We start from the raw sequence: 16548 nt of genomic DNA, 5'->3' as shown, positions 1-16548 counted from the left end.
TATATGTATTTTTTTTTATTTTCGCTTCCTTTCCTGATCAATTGTCTACTCTCCACCAAGTCCTGGAGGGGTCTTTGCTCTGCTCTGGTGGTCTAGTATTGGAATGTTTATTGCATCCTGAAGAACATTGGCCACTGTTACTATTGAAGTCTTCATTGGGGGAGGGGGGGCAATTGCTGTCTTCACCCTTCTTGTTTTGTGGACATGGGGCTCTTCTGGGTTTCTCTCCCCTCTTCTTGGACCTACATCTTGCTGCTGTTCCTTTGACTGTGGGGGGTGGGGAGTTCATGCTACTCTTTATTCTCTAGGCTCATGGGCTGGTGAGGCAGCCTGGTGTCTTTAAAGCTCCCAGTCCTTTGCCACCTATGACAGTACATCATAGCCTGTGCCATGCTGCCTCCTGTGGGCCAGGCTATGGCGTAGAAATTTGGACAGAGTGATTTCCTCATTCCTAGATTTTGGCCACATGGTCATCTCTCTCTGGTGCATACCCATGGAGAGGTCTCCATTCCTGCGGGGCACTACCTCTCCGCCATCACTTCAGAGAGGTCTGTATACCATTTATGTGGAAGTCAGAGAATCTAATAATAGGCAGGACCCATGTCTGCAGGAAGGATGCATTGTCAGTGGACGGCAGCAGACCAGCTCCTGTCTCTAACAGCCCTGATGGATCCAACTAGCACAGCTAAGAGATGCAGGCTTGACCGCAGTCATACAACTATTAGATGTTGGATTCTTTGGAAAGATGGGTGGCCCCACATGAAGATCCATGGCAGGAGAATTCCAAGTTTGGCAAGTTCACTGTGACCCGAGCAGTGGCAGACAATAGGGAGCTTCCATTGGTTGTCTGTGCCTAACTCACACAGGCACCTGTTCGCTTTGTTGTTTGGTGACTGTGTATCCCAGAATGGGCTCAAACTTTTGATCTTTTTGCCTCCAGCTCTCGAGTGCTGGGAGGACCCATTCCTAACATCATCCACCATGTATAACTTTCAAGTTTCTAAGTGTAAGGGCCTGGCCTGACTTTCTGATGGAAAAAGAACTGAGAGAAGACAAGATTCACCCAGGGCCTGTGGTCTCAGAAAGGTCAAGCTGGTCCCCTACCTGCTCGCCTTCCGACCGGACAGCACTTTGCTGTGACTCGGTGATGACCAAGGAAAGAGTACAGCTGGGCTGGTGCACAAGGGACAGTCCTTCCCGTGCTCTGCAGAGGTGCCGCTAAGCTGTGACGTGCAAGATGCAGGCAGTGCCAGCTCAGCCACACAAGCCTGGCACAAAGCACCAGAGGTACATTTCCTAGGTTCCTGCAGAACTATGAGCAAGTCGTTTTGTCATAGACTGGCCAAGCTTAGCTGTCTCGTGTAGAGTGAAAGGACCAGACTGGAAGTCCTCAAGGTCACGGACAGTGACAACGTTCCTAGATTTAAAGCCCTTCCTGCATGGTTGCAGGCTTCCTTTCAAAGTATTTCTGACTTCTTGTACGTAGTGAATGTGCAATTGTCACTTGGTATTTTTCTTGGCCACTACTGCCTCTCCTTTCTGCATATTCTACCCTAAGGATGCTTTCCGTTACTGCGACTACAGAGCAAGCCTTCAGCCTGCCGTGCATATATTTTAATATACGGGCTGCACCAGGGATTTTTCTCACTGCGGCTGTCATTAGTTTGGTTTCTGCTGCTGTGAGAAATGCCATAACTAGAAGCAATTCGGAGAAGAAAGGGTTTATTTTATTTTACACTGTACAGTCCGTCATAGCACCTACTATGTTTAACTGGGAAAGCCAAGGCAGAAACTCACTCAGGGGAGGATCCTGGAGTTGGGAACTGAAGCAGAGACCACAGAGGAGTGCTGCTCACTGGTCTTTCTCTCTGTGACTTGATTCTCAGCCTGTTTTCTTACCTACCCCAAGACTACCTGAACAGAGGTGGTACCACCCCAAAATGGGCTGGGACCCCCTTATATCAATCACTAATTATAAAAATGTCTCCCCCGACTTGCCTACAGCCTAATTTCATGGAGGCATTTTTCTCAATTGAGGATCCTTTTTACCAAATGACCCTAGCTTGTGTCAAGTTGATGAGTCTAACCAGCCCAATGAAGCTGCAGTTAACAAGATGCCCCCTGCCTCACCGCTGGCCGGCCAGGGCTCCGCAGTGACTCAGGCTGGTTACACTGCAGAGAATATTGTCTTGGCACACCAGATCAAGAGGAATGAAGATGGACAGGAACCTTCCCACCTGGGAGGACCATAGATTAAACCAACCTCAAGTTGTTAGAGAAGGATCAGATAAACAAGCAAGCTAAACGGGTGGAGAATTAGACCAGGCAGGGAAGCAGGGCATCATTCCCTCACACCACCCGCCTCAGCACAGCGTTCACCAGCGGCTGTTTGGCGAACGTCACGGAAACTGCAAAGATTGCTCATGTGGAACTCACTGCCACAGCTGCCCTTAGACCCTACTGTTGTTTGGGGAAGTGGTATCTGTGTGCCCGCAGAAAGCACACTACAGTAGAGAACACACTGACTGGATCAGAGGTCCGGTGACTTGGGGCAAGTCTGAACTCCATTTAGGAATGAGTTCCTTGTCATGCTCACAAAGTCTCTATAAAATGACGTGTATGACACTCCCAGGAGATCTGTGCTGGGTAAGGCCTCCCGGCCCTTGTAACTCCAGCACACAGCGCAATGCGCAGATATACAACGTTCTCAACAAATAATAAGTGAGCGACAGTTGTTCAGTGGTTACATTAGGGACAGAGGGAGGTAAATACACTAGAAATGCTGGGATGCTCCTGGAGATTCTTGCCGCTTCCTTCTAAAGGGTTGCCTTGCCCTCCTGTGACAGGCAATGAGGCTCTGCCATTTCTGTCACAATAGGGACCATTCGTGTCCCAGGAGTCCTCTGCCCTGGGGACGCTGTGTAAGGCTGAACTTTTCACTCCTCTAGGAGGACACTGGCCCTGAGCACTAACCAGGACACAGAGGCCCTGGACTCAACAATCCTTTATGGCTGGCCGGGTGTGTTCCTAGCTCACCTTTCTGCCCAGAAACCCCCACTTGTGTTCACAAAGAGAGGACAGCACCCCTAAGAGCAGAGTTGCCCAGGCCTGTCTGGCTGCAGATGGATGGCAGTAATCACAGAGAAGGGACCTGGCCTTTTTCTGAAGGGCCACCTGCTGCTGCCATTGTCACGTTCTGTGCACTGCTGCCATCCTCTGCGGGGGTGGAGCTGCATCTTGGCAGCCCTGGGCTAATAATTAGGGGTGGGGCGACTCCGCAGCTGGTGAGATATTTGGGGAGGAGCCTGGAGGAGAAGGGAGGGCTGGGATCCAGCCAACAAAAGGAGAAATTAAATGGGCTGGCCTAGGAGCCCATAGTTAGCATTTTCAGCTCCAGCAGTAGCTGTAAGGCTTTCATGAGTACTCAGTGCCCTCCCTCTCTGGGGTGCCTTCTGCTTCTCAGTTCCATTTTTTTGGGGGTCAGTCATCCAAGCTACTGACAGAGGGCACCGTGCTGACCAGGCTCAGGATCAAGACTGGGCTTTCGGACGGTATTGCTGTTCCCATCTCATCTGAGCAGGCCACCCTCCTGGCTCACAGGTGGTGCAGGAGGCCCTCCCAAGGAGAGATACAGTGTTTCATTCACTCATGCTATCAGCATCCATCAAACTGTCATTATGGTTACAATGTGACAGCTAGGACATTCCGAAAAGCACACTGCTTCTGTCACTGCAGCCACAGACCTTGTGCACAAAGGCAGTGTGTCTTTATCCACATACCTGACACTGTGCACTTAGAAGCACAGCATGTAAGCATTTATTCATGTAACATGTGCACATGGTATGTATGCATTTATCCACAACACTACTCACGTAAAAACCATGGCATCTCGGCCCCATTTTGCTGCTGGCCGAAATGAGGTTCACAGATGTTTTATGGCTGGCCCTAAGTCACCCTAGTATCGAGGACAAAGATGGGAAGTTATCTGTGACTCCCAGAGTTCTCCCTGGTTCTGTGTGCCATCTGAGAGTGGTGGACAGGGTTTCCCCATGTCGCATGGGGGTGTCGCCATCTTCTGCATGGGAAGGCAGAGTGAGAAGTAGTCCTCAGGGCCCCAGGTGAACCACTGTTCAACAGCTGAGTGGCCTGGTGTAGATTCCAGTGGTCTCAATGGAGAGAATATGGAGGAATGAACGCATGGGCAAGATGCAGGGCTTTGCATAGGTAATGTGTGCTCATAATCCTGAGGACACATTCACACATCTCTTAGCAGATCAGGGATACTGTTGCCCTTCTTCAGGCTTCTGTGTCTTCCAGCATGGGCACTGAGATAAGGTGGACATAACACAGCAAGACCCTGGTGACTGTGGAAGCTCAGGCCTTAGGAATCAGCTACCAAGGTCAAGACAGCCTCAGGAGCACAAGGTGGACAAAGAAGATCAGCTTCCAAGGAGTTCTGGGCGTGTCCCGGACTACAGGCCCTTCTATCAGGGTGGGAGGGATGCCTTCGTGGACAGACTCAGCAACCTCTCTCTGGCCTCTTTTGTCTGAAGTCTTTAAAATCTCACTTTTCTATCAGAATATCCCAGGGCTGGAGGATTCCTTTCATAAACCTATTCCCAGGATGCTGGTCCCTCCAGTGGTCCAGCCTAACACTTTTAGGCCAATGAATGAGTTTAAGGGCTTTCCAAGGGATGGACTGATGGGGCCATCTGCCCTCTATGGTCTTTAGAGACTTGTTGTCTATGGGGAATATAAAAGTAATAATAAGACTGACAAAAATGTGGGTCTTTTTCAAAGTTGTCATTGCATCCTGCAAGTTCCAAATACTGCCAGCAATAAAATTCGCCTCTCCATCTGGGTGGAGTGCCTCCACACTGGACACTGACTTCATCGGTCCCTGACCCTGGCCACTTGTGTGCCTGGCGTCTGCCTTCTCTCTTATTTCCTTTCCTCTTCTATTTATCCCCTTTCTTTTTCTGTTTTCCCTCCCTCCCCCCTCTCTCAACAGTCCCCCATGGTCTGTCTCCTCTGTCTTCCTGGCCAATTCCATGTTTACAACACAAGTTTAATTTTCTTTTTTGTGATTGTGTTTAGGAAACTACCTAGAGACCGGTGATAACCACAGCGGGGAGGAGGACAAGGGAGAAAAACACTGTTTTCTTCTTTCTGTTGTTTCCTGATAAATGTCACAGAAATATTTCTATTCATTTTGTGTTTTACTAAAGTGCTTTTTTTAAACCAAGGCCTAAATCAGGGCTCTTCTTGGCAGTGTCCCTTTAACAGGGCCGGGAGGACGGCGTGGCAGGGATGCGTGGGGCTGCAGAGGCTCATGTACTGTACAATTTTCTGGGTCCTGACTGATAAATTATCGTGCGTCTTCTGTGCTTCTGACACGCAATACAATTTGTCCGTGCAACAGTGATGATAGGCTGTCCTGGACTAATAATCACGAACCCTTTATTTAGCTCCTCCAGCCTTTTAGAGAAATCTTAAGTAACCATTTGCATCCCTTTACCAGTTTCCTTTTCCACATTTTAGCATAAGCAGAAACAGTTTTTAACCTTGAGAATTTTACTCACCCAGGGCTTGGGGCTAAGAAGGGGATTTGTTGTTCTAAAAAGTGTGAAGGCAGAAGGAAGACAGAGACAGATCCAATGAAAATGGCTTCCTTCTTTCTTTTCTTTTTTTCTTTTTCCTTCCCCATAAGCTGTAAGACTTTCCAACTCTTAGATGAGGTCCTGTCCCTTTCCCATTCCATGGGTGAGAAGACGTGACCTCAAGACATAAAAGTAAGTTTTTCAAGTTCACATGGCAGAGACGTAAGGAAGTGGTGATGAGCTAATCTTCCCTGTCACAGACAGCTAAACCACAATGCCAGGATGTCCTTGGTCTGGGTCCCCTGGTTCCCAGCACCATCCTTAGAATGGCCCAATCAGTTGTAACATGTATCCAGCACCGCCCAGTGCTTGGGGCCTCTTCTATGTCTGAGTTCTTAGACGAACATGTGCTCTGGAGGGGAGATGCTGTCCCTGGGTTAGTGTCTTTTGGTATCATTTGTGTGGTTCAAATCTGCTTCATGCAGAACAGAATTTGTCATGTCACTTTTTGGACTCATTTTTGCTGCTTTAATGTGTAAATCAGCCTGTTTCTTTATAAGAAGAATACCTGTAATTTGGGCAACTGAAAACCAATATCTAGACAGGTGTTTGGTTTGGTTTGGTTTGGTTTGGTTTGGTTTGGTTTGGTTGGGTTGGGTTGGGTTGGGTTGGGTTGGGTTGGGGTTGGTTTGGTTTGGTTTGTTTGGTTGGTTTGGTTGGTTTGAGTTGGGTTGGGTTGGGTTGGTTGGGTTGGGTTGGGTTGGGTTTGGTTGGGTTGGGTTGGGTTGGTTGGTTTGGTTTGGTTTGGTTGGGTTGGGTTAGTTTAGTTGTGAGATAGGCTCTAATGTATCCCAAGCTAACCTTCCTTAGTTCTCCTGCCTCCACCTCATAAACGCTGCCATTTTAGGTGTGTGCCACTGTGCTGGTTTCTGTGGTGCTGGAGATCAAATCCTGGGCCTCGTGCATGCTAAGTCAGTGTTCTGCTGCCTGAAGTACATCCTAGCCTCTAGACAATGGTCTGTCACCTATAAAGGTCAGGATCATGGTTCGAGGCATGGGAGCATGGAATCTATGTACTTGGGGTGTGTCACAATGTTGAGCATCCTCCTCCACTAACTGGTGATACTTGACTGAGTATCACCTCTCTTAGAACCTTCTATCTGCTCTTAAAAGCTGGGCCTATGATGGATCGGCAAGGTCCTAGATGTTTCCTCAAGCCCCTCTGCTCCGCACAGAATGAATGCACAAGCCATTTGAGTCAGCATCCGATGTGTCATCCGGTTGTAATAAGACGGCTGGGACATTTGCATTTTCAACACTCTCGTTCTTTTTGCTGGGAACTGAGACACTGGCTGGGGGTTGGGGTGGGGATGCGGGTGGGGGGTAGGGTACACAGAGAGAAACTCTCCCCAACAGCCTCTCCTCTAGGCTCCTCAACCCCAAGCAGAGGTGCTACCCATTCTGGACACAAGAAAAGCCCAGCTTCTACAAGGCCTATCCCCGTGCACATCACAGAAGCCTGTTCTGGGCTGAAAGCTGGCACTGAAGAGCTCTGCCAGTGAGCAACATTAGAATTACAGACATAATAATACTAATTAACTTCCCCAGGCTTGTGCTCTCTGCATTTATTATTTGTAGAGAGACAAAGCCTTAAATAACAGGGCCAGCCTCTTTGGGAGCCCCACTTGGGGTGAGGACTGTCCTCATTACAGCAAGTGAGATGGATGGTGTTCTCAGACCAGGGCACATCCCTAGGAAAGCCTGCAGCAGGTGTAGCCCGCTTCTCAGCCAGCCCTGAGGCTATCAATGAGCACTGTGTGGGGCAGGGATGGGGACGAAGAGAAACAATTTCTAGTGGCCTGGCCTCTCCTAAGGTTCAAGTCCGCAGCGTGTGCCTTCACGGGCTGCCATGACCCCCTGTGACTTAGTGCGAAGGGCCCCTACTTCCCGGGCCCCGCCTTATTGGTCATGAATGAGGAGCGGTGAGGAGGGAAGGACCTCTAATGTCTTTGACCTGGACATGCTTCAAAAGGCCCTTGAAGCTCCTGGAATCATATACGTATGGAATGAGTTTCTGGCAACTGTCTGGAAGGCTCACCATCCATCGCTGACTGCTGGTTTCAAAGGGCCTTCGAACTCAGGGTTAAGGCCATGAACGCGTTGTTCCCTGAGGACCCCTCCAGTTCTGCCAGTTGATGACTCCAGAGCACTCATTCTCAGCACTTGGGTCATGACCCCTTTGGCAAACCCCCATCTCCAAAAATATTTACATTATGATTCATAACAGTAGCAAAAAATAGAGTTCTGAAGTAGCAACAAGGATAATTTTATGGTTGGGGGGGTCACTACAACATGAGGAACTGTATCAAAGGGTCTCAGCATCAGGAAGGCTGAGAACCACCGCTTTAGAGCTCTCAAAGCTAATGCGTTTTATCAGCTGAGTCTGTGGAGCCATGTGCTAGAGCCTTGGATTAGAGACACCCTATAAATTAGCTACTTTAAAGGAGCTGACCTACTGGTTTCCATCACATAGGTTTGCCATAGCATTCCTACCCCCCTCAGCACCAGCTCTGAGATGCCTTCCCAGGTTGTCCTCTATGTAACTTCTATCAATCTGGGGGGCACTTTCACTGTTGGGCAGCCTGCTTTGTGGTAGTGAGCTAAGATGGTCTCCCTAAGCTTGCTACCTGGGGACCCACGCTACCGCTCAGGTGTACATGTACATGAGATGTACATGTCCCTTACATTCACGGAGCAGTAGACAGCATTTCTTACTGGAAGTTTTGCTAATAAGTTAATAATAAATGGATTAACTTTTGGAAACGCTTGGGAAGCTCTCTCTGAGCTGTTGCAAGTATGCTGTGAGAAAATCCAAACAATTGCCTTTGAGGAATTCCAGGAGAATCCGGGAGACTAACTGGAGAGACCAATTTCCAGGAACTGCCCAATGCTTCTGAGTTGGAACTGCTGCCATTCAGCCACAGAGAGTCTCTCTCTGCTCTGACCACATCCTTGCTCTGACCACCAGTTCTTAACCATGGTCCAGGAGGTCTCTAGGTAGAATTCCAGAGTATCCCTGAAATAGCATGCAAATGGTTAGATCTTTGCTTTCAGCCTTCTAGCTTGTATTCATCATGTCTTTTCTTTATGAATGGAGGCAACATTAGCACTTCTATGTCTTTATCCACTGCTAGAAATCACTTTAAATCGAATGAAGGTAGGTGCAGGTACTCAAAAGTTCATGAGAGGTAGCCACTTAACTCCAGGCCATCAGTAAGTAAGAGGCGATTTATCTTAGGGTTGGGATCATATACTCTAAAATCAGCAACCCTGCATTTAACCAACTGTAACATCATGTGTGCTGTTCTGTTAGCTTTCTCGTCATTAAATGGAGTGCTCTTCCTATTAGGCATGCCTGGGCAATCCTAAGTACCAAACATGGAACTATTGCTGATGCCACACGCAGATAGCCACTGCTGTAGTTGGAGAACTCAGGAAGAAAGGGGCGATGGGATATGATGTGTCAATCAGCTTTCTGTAGAAAGAATAATTACTGGAGACAGTCAGGAGAAGGGAAGGGGGAGGAATACCAGTATTTCTTTCAAACGAATACTGCCAGTGACCTAACCCAAGGTTTCACTGCTTCTCAGTAGAACCACAAACTGGGGACCAAGTGTGTAGTACACATGGACCTCTGGAGAACACTGAAGGTGCAGACGGCAGCAGATAGTGAGAGGAGAAATGGGACTGAAGCGTGGGGTGTTGGAAGTATAGTGAGTCAGAAGTCTGGAGTTTTCCTTCTGATGCTGCCATCATCACGGGCCCTTGCTAACAAGAGCAGTAATGTGGAACACCCTTGTAAGGGAATTGGGAGGATGCCCTTAATCCTTAGGTTTTAAGTCATGTCTTGATGGCTGGTGGAGTCAGGGGTCAGCTGTGACTCTGGAGTAAGCCATGCCTGTTATAAATAGAAGGGTCAAATTCCAATCAGGGAGGAGGGGGCAGAGCCACGGAGGCAGCCTAGCAAGATGAGGGTTTTTCATCAGAATCATCCCAAGAAAAGGTTGCATGTCAGAGTCAGTCAAGGTGAGGAGCCTCTTCCTGTGACTTCTTGGAAAAAACGGAGACCCAGAGTTTGAAAACAGAAGGACATAAAGCCAAAGTGCCCTTTACCCAGTGGCTTTCACAGAGCAACCATCCAGGATAACCCACTGGAGAACGGGCTCAGAGCAGGAGAGGGAGGAATCAGTTCAGACAGTTTGACTCTGCTTCCTTTTTTAGTCACCGAGCAGAACTGTTTAATGAGCAGCTTTTCACCTCCTGGCCTCACTTCCTGCCAGAGGTGCTGATGAGCAGGGAAGTGGCAGATCCTTCAGAAGCTAGGATTTCAAGCGGTCACACAGTTGCAGTGTCTAGAGACAGCAAGCTTTCTGCCCCCACTGATCATACATCACACAAGTTCGTAGTGCCACCATACTCCGTCCTTGCAGCCCAAGGTCCCTGCAGCTTTCTGCCCTGGCAATCATGTGCCACTATTTATCTGAGAGGTCTTTATCTTTTCAAAGATGGTTCATGTTCTTCATCTTTCTCCTCCGTTCTCAGCTTGCCTGGTGGCGCATGCTCCGCCCTTTGTGCCAGCATGTTCTTTCTGACCCATTCACTTTGCAGTGTCCTGCTTGCTCGGGTCTCTGTTTCCTGCTTCTGCTTCGCTTGTAGATCCTGGAACTGAGCATAGACTCCCTGAAGGGGCTTAGCAAAAGTGGGTTCAACTGGATATCTATCCCCCCAACACTCCGCTGTACTACCTTCTTTTTGAAACAGAAGCTGGATGGTTGTCTTCTGCTGTGCACACCCAGGGTTGGCTCACCAGAGCTCTCTCTTCTTTTGTATGCATGTCCACCTCACCATCAGTACTTATGAGCACTTCCAATCACCAGGCACAGTAGGCCAGGCAGACACATCAACCCTGCTTTCAAGGGATTTACATTGCAAAAGGGGGTGGGGTGGAGATTCACCGCATTTAAAATGATACTTTTGTTTGGTGTTTTCTGTAGAGTACTGAGGAAATACCTGGCAGTGCGTGAGCTTTGGGTATAACTCAGCTCTGTGGTTATTTAGAGAGGAAAGATTTTAAAGGCAGACGAAGAGCGACCATTAAGGATAGCTAAAGTTTCCAGGGTGATAACACAGTCTCATCCATGGAGAGATGTGTAACAGGAAAGAGGGCGAGGAAAGTTTGTGGGGTAGGAAGCAGGTATAAGACCCCACAAAAACCGAGGGTGCCCCAGCACCCCACACCCCGGAAGGCAACACCCAAATTACCTCGCAAGAAATGGTCTCGATGCAATAGCATGAGGATTTCTTTATTCCAGAATTCTGGGTTCCATAGCCGTGCACCACACAGGGTTAGAGGACTATGGACCCCCAGTGCCGAATTGCGACAGCTTTTATAAGTTTACCACAAAGCCCGAGAATCACAAACCAATCATTTCTTAGCATGGAGAGCCCGTGAAATGCGAGCCAATTGATTTGTACCACTCCATAGTTTTTAGGCCAATCAGTTTAAATTATCAGAGCCCGCGCTCAGTGGACCAATTAGTTTCCTATAATGTCTACAGCTGCATGAACTCCTGCTTAGGGGTAATGGTGTAAGTTTACAGAAGATAAGCTTAGCCCATTTCCAGTTACCCTATGGGGCCAGGATCACCTATTCAAGGCCTTTCTGCTAGGTCTAAACAAAGGGCGGCTCTGGAATGTGACCTTTTACCTAGTTTCTAACAAAGCGAGATAGCATTTTAAACTCCTGATTTCTTGGGGGTCATTAGAGTTAGGCTGTATTATTTTCTATCCTTTCACAGGTATTATAAACACTGGGTGGAGCCAGGAAGATGACTTGGGCTTTTCTTATGAAATCTGCCACCAAATAGTAATGATTGGTGACAAGACAGAGGGCTAGAAAGGAAGATGGTATTGTGCACCTGAAAAATAGAAATAATAAAGAAGTTCTTTAATTAAAAAAAAAAAAACACAAAAACAAAACCAGGAGTGAGCCAGACAGCAGCAGTGCACACCTTTAGTCCCAGCAGTCAGGAGGCAGAGGCAGGCAGATCTCTGTGAGTTCCAAGCCAGCCTGATCTATAAAGTAAGTTCTAGGATGGCCAAGGCAGACAGAGAAACCCTGTCTCAGGTGGGGAGGGGGGGGGGGGAGGAAGCAAAGAAAAGACAAGAAGAGAAGAAAGGAAAAGGAAAGGAAGGGAAAGGAAAGGAAAGAAAAGGAAACCACCAGGAAGGATTCAAAAGCACAGAACTTAATATCACCAGGTGTCACAATGAGCAAGGAGCAGCTGTGGCTTCTTATGTTAGAAAACTCACTAGGCCAAAGTTGTAAGTGGAACCTATCTTTTGCCAGCCAGTTTCCCTTCTACCAGGGGGAAGAAAAGAACTACACAGCATTTTGGGGGGATGGTGAGAAGGAGAACATAGGACATGGTTGAGAATGGTAGCTATGTAGTCTCGTCTGTTGTTATGACACGATTTGCATTTAAACTTGGTAAAAACCCATTAGCTGCCAAGAGGGAATAAGGAATCAATTTCCAAGAATGTACAATTTCCTCTAGAGAAGTTTCAAAACCAAAATACTAATTTACATGAAAAGCTGTAAAGAAAGTAGTTGAAAAGTACATTCATAAGAAATTTTTATTACACCTACATAAATTTAATACATGTGTTCTTAACAATTAGTTTTGGATTATTCATGAAAACTTCATAAAACATTAAACAGAACTGGCCATCCTCTCAAGTTATTTCCTTGCTGAATACTTTCTACTTGTAATTTATGAAATCATTTTCAATGAAATATGGCATTCTAAGGAAAACATACAATATTTTATAAATAAAATTATACTTCTCTGGGATACTTCTTGACAACTAAATGATTCAGTAACGTTTTTCTTTTGTAAAAAAAATTATATTTATTTTAAAGTATACTTTCATTTGTTAAGGCTTTTCATGCAGGAGCGCAACATATTTTGATCCTATTTACTGACACTTCCCTTGCCTCCTCTCTCAGGATCCCCCCCCCCCCCCCCCGTATGAATGTCATGTCTTTTTTTTTTTTTTACCCCACTGATTATGATTGGTGCTACCTTTATATAAATGGCTAAGCCATCCACTGGAGGACAGAAGCCTATCAAGACCCAGAGTCCCTGAAGAAAACTGACCCCTCCCAAGGAAGCCATCTACTGCCAGTAGCTCTCAGCTTCCCCAGTTCACACTGAGATTTTGGCTGGCTTGATCTGGGGAAAGTTTTAAGTGGGAATCAAAGCCTGCTCTGGGTTCATGTGTGCAGTGAGCGTGTCATGTCCAGAAAACACTGTTTCATATCGGCTAAATATTTTTATAGAACATGGGTGCTAGATAAGTATTTAAAATAAATCACGGGCAGAAAGAACTAAAAGAACTCAGACACACGGGATGTAATAAACTTTGCTGCTGTGCTTGATACGTGAAACGGGAAGCAGTTTGTTCTCACTGCCTCCTTACTCTTCGGATTGTTCTCCTTGGAAACATTTAAATCTAAGTAAGGCATGTAGCAAGAAATAATAAAAATAAACAGTGGGTAACTTTAAAAACAATGAATGTGAACGGCTTCTGCCTTTGTCCAAAGTAAATGAGTCTCAGCAACTTCTAAAGGGTCACTTCTACAGCTGCAGGCACAGGTGTGTACTTGCAAAAACAGATGGTTCCAACGTGTGTCCCCTGAGTATCTGTCTATGCCACAACCCTGTAAATACTTTAAACCTTAGAGTATCTGCAGTAACTGCCCCAGTGGCTGAGCCGATTGGTCCTTTTATTCCCTATTAGTGCAAACAAATACACAGACCCTGTATACATCGAATATTATGCCAGCTGCACAGAGGTACACTTCTTTAATCCAAGCATTTCGGAGAGCCCAACAGGAAGATCTCTCTGTGTTCCAGGCCAATCTGGTCTAGATAGCAGGTTCTAGGCTAGCCAGCACTACATAGGAAGACCCTATCTCAATAAACAAAAAAGGGTGCTATGCCAAATATTTGTAACGTGCATAAAAATCCCACAGCCCCAGATTGGCCACTCAAGATGAAATCAGTAACCTTCTAAATGTTTGTTGGCCCCACTCCCTTGACAGTAAACATGAAGGCCTCATGAGAAATATAGAAGTTTAAATAGAAGTAATGGAACCTGTCGTGAGTCATAAAAAAATAATTGTCATAAATTATAAGCAAAAACCACATGTGGCACAGCTCAAAGGATATTCTACTGTATAAATTTTAGAATGAACAGATGAGAGGCAGAAGGCTGATTAATGTCCCCGTTTTCCTGCCCCTGCCTCTGTGGTCACCCAATGTCCACAGCCCAGCAGGCATCAACCAGGAGCTGTGCTCCTCTTTCTGCGACTCTTTACTTGACGTTTCAGGTTCAGCAATGGATGCGTCAAAGTCTGTCTTTGCAAGGGAGCAAACTCCATTGCAGGGCCATGCCCAGTCTGATGGGAGGTTGCGTTGTTTCCTCCTTGCTGTCCTAAAACCTTCTTGGTCTACTTGTTCCATCTTACCCACGATCCATTTCTCCTCGGGAAGTCTTGGTTGTAGTCTCCCTTTATTTCTCAATAGAAACACTGAGGATCTAGAACTTTTCCAAAGAGACAGTATGTTGTCACAAATACCTCTAAGCTCAGTCTCATGTTCTTATGTTCTGGAACCATCTGTTGCTTTTTCTCAGCACCTTCTGTATTTTGCTCAGTACTTAAGATAGCTCTGCAAAATGACCCTCGGGCTCCTACAACATTTTTATAAGTATTAGATACTAAGAATATAGACTGCTTCACAGGCACGCATGTCATCCTTACACAGGGCCATGTGTGTATCTGGGTCTTGTTCCAATTTTAGTTTATGTGCTGCGGAACCGAGCACAGTCGTTTGGTTTGGTTTTGATGGTGCTCAGTTGTGCAGTTTCCCTCCCTGAGCAGAGTAAGCAGGGATAGACAATCACCCTTGCCAATGGGAGCCATCAAAGCCAGATAGCACACTTCTGGGATCGCCGGGTCTAAACAGAGCCCATCGCTGGGCTTAGCAAATCCCTTTCGGTTTGGAGGGTTTTTTTTTTTCCCAGAGTGATTACCCACAAGGTATGTCTGAGCCCCATGAAGTAGGTCCACTTGGTGCCCTTCGGGAAGGGGCTGAAAATGTTCACTTTTAGAGGTTGAGAGCCAGCTGCCAAGAGAGACAGAGAAATAGGTCCATCCTTAATGAAAGAAATTGGTTCCATCTTCTAAAAACAGACACAAATGTAGTGTGGATTGCCAGGGCAAAGGAGCCTTCTACCTGCAGCAGCGCAGCATGCGAGTCACGGAGGAAGGTAAGGAAGAGGACATGAGAGGGGAGAGAAGGAGGACAGGGAAATGATAGCAAGAGCCCGAGGAGGAGGAGGAAAGCAGTCTCTAGCAGGATAGGGGTCCAGGGTTCTCTTACTCTGCCGCCCTCTGCGGGCGGGAGGTAGGCTGCCCAGGCTCCACACTGGCTCCCTGCACTAGGTAGGGACAAAGCGCTGTTCTCTCGAGGGCCCCATCCTATTTCTAGCCTTCCTGTCTTAGCAAATGAATCTCATGGTCTATTTCAGAAGGGCTGTTGAGGGAAGGGGCCTTCAGAAAGCGCTTTCCTCAGTCTTCTCAGTGGTCAGCAACAGAGAATCAGAGCTTGCAGCCTTTCCTTGTTCAACAGTGTGCCTATCTCCCCGACCCTTCTTCCCCACCCTCCCTGGAATGTCCAACTTACTTCCAGACCTCCTTTATCTGCACACCTGCTGCTGATCCAACTAGTCCCCCTGCCTCCACGGTCAACCCAAACGTCTGAGAAGCTAGGTCACTCGGCTGAAGCATATGCTAGATTAGCTTGCTGCTGTTTAAGTCCTAAATCTGTCAGCAACCTCAGCTGCCCATTCTGTGACTATCCAAGTTTTCAGTGGTGCTTACACATCAGTGGCACTAACCCATGGTACACATTTCAACCACCTGGATCTTTTAAAAATTACCAATGCCTGTGCCTAACCCCTGGTGATTCTGCATAGTTACAATGGGGTTGAGCTCACAGTATGTAGCATAGAGCTGGAGCTAGCCCAGAATGTCCTGCGACAGCCAAATGATTAAAGTCTCAGGATTCATGCAAATGGGTTGTTAAATACAGCCATTGTTAAAATTAAATTATATAGCTTTCCTTTTGGCAGTATACAGTGGCAAGATGGTGATGCAAATTTCCAGGAAGAGGAAATTGGTTGCTAATAGCATTTCCAAAGCTGACTAGATGAGTTTCCCACAGAGGAGCTAGCAGAAGATGGCTGCGATGACCTGGGCAGTAAGCATCCTTTCGGGCACTGGGATACAGAATGCTCTTGGTGAGATGGGTTGGTGGAGCTGGGAATTGATTAAGGTAGTCCAGAAGTGGTTTGCTTTCCATGAGGACAAAGTCGTTGCCCAGGTTACAAACACTAGGCCAGCCTGCGGTGCCACAGGATTGTCATGGTGCCCTGCGGTTTATCATGGAGAGTTCAGCCAAGGGCTAAAAGGTTGTTGTATCTGGGAAACTCTAAGGACTGATAAATGATCCATGTAGGTGGCCTGGTGACCCGACATAGCGACTGTTCCCTGCTATACGAATACTCTGCATACAATATCCTGCTCAGATAAGGTGTGCCGGCCATCAAAGTGTGCCCTGGGACCCAGGTGGTAAGACTGACCTTAAGAAGCTCTTGCCAGACCATGTGAACATAGAAGATGGTCTCCTGCCCACCACTCCCATTTCAGAACAGAAGTCCCTCCCCCCATGTCTGCTGTGCCTCAGCCAGTCCCTACAGCACACCACGGTCTCCCTGGCAACTATAGCTAGAGTCTGATGTTAATACATAAAGACATTTA

The 16548-nt window shown here is 47.1% G+C and overlaps 1 protein-coding gene and 1 non-coding gene across 4 annotated transcripts in view; one reads left to right on the top strand and one right to left on the bottom strand.

The window, feature by feature from the left end:
• The window catches only part of Cacna1c (calcium voltage-gated channel subunit alpha1 C), a 545178-nt gene that overhangs the window by 270309 nt on the left and 258321 nt on the right, over positions 1-16548 (top strand). The window lies entirely within an intron of this gene.
• On the bottom strand, positions 14447-14551 carry LOC127679490 (U6 spliceosomal RNA). The gene has a single exon (XR_007976796.1). It is a non-coding gene; the product is annotated as a U6 spliceosomal RNA (small nuclear RNA).

The sequence above is a fragment of the Apodemus sylvaticus genome, chromosome 2 (genome assembly GCF_947179515.1).
Source record: "Apodemus sylvaticus chromosome 2, mApoSyl1.1, whole genome shotgun sequence".
NCBI classification, from domain to species: Eukaryota; Metazoa; Chordata; class Mammalia; order Rodentia; family Muridae; genus Apodemus; species Apodemus sylvaticus.
Note: the sequence above shows the minus strand (reverse complement) of the source record. Positions and strands in the feature narration are given on the sequence as shown.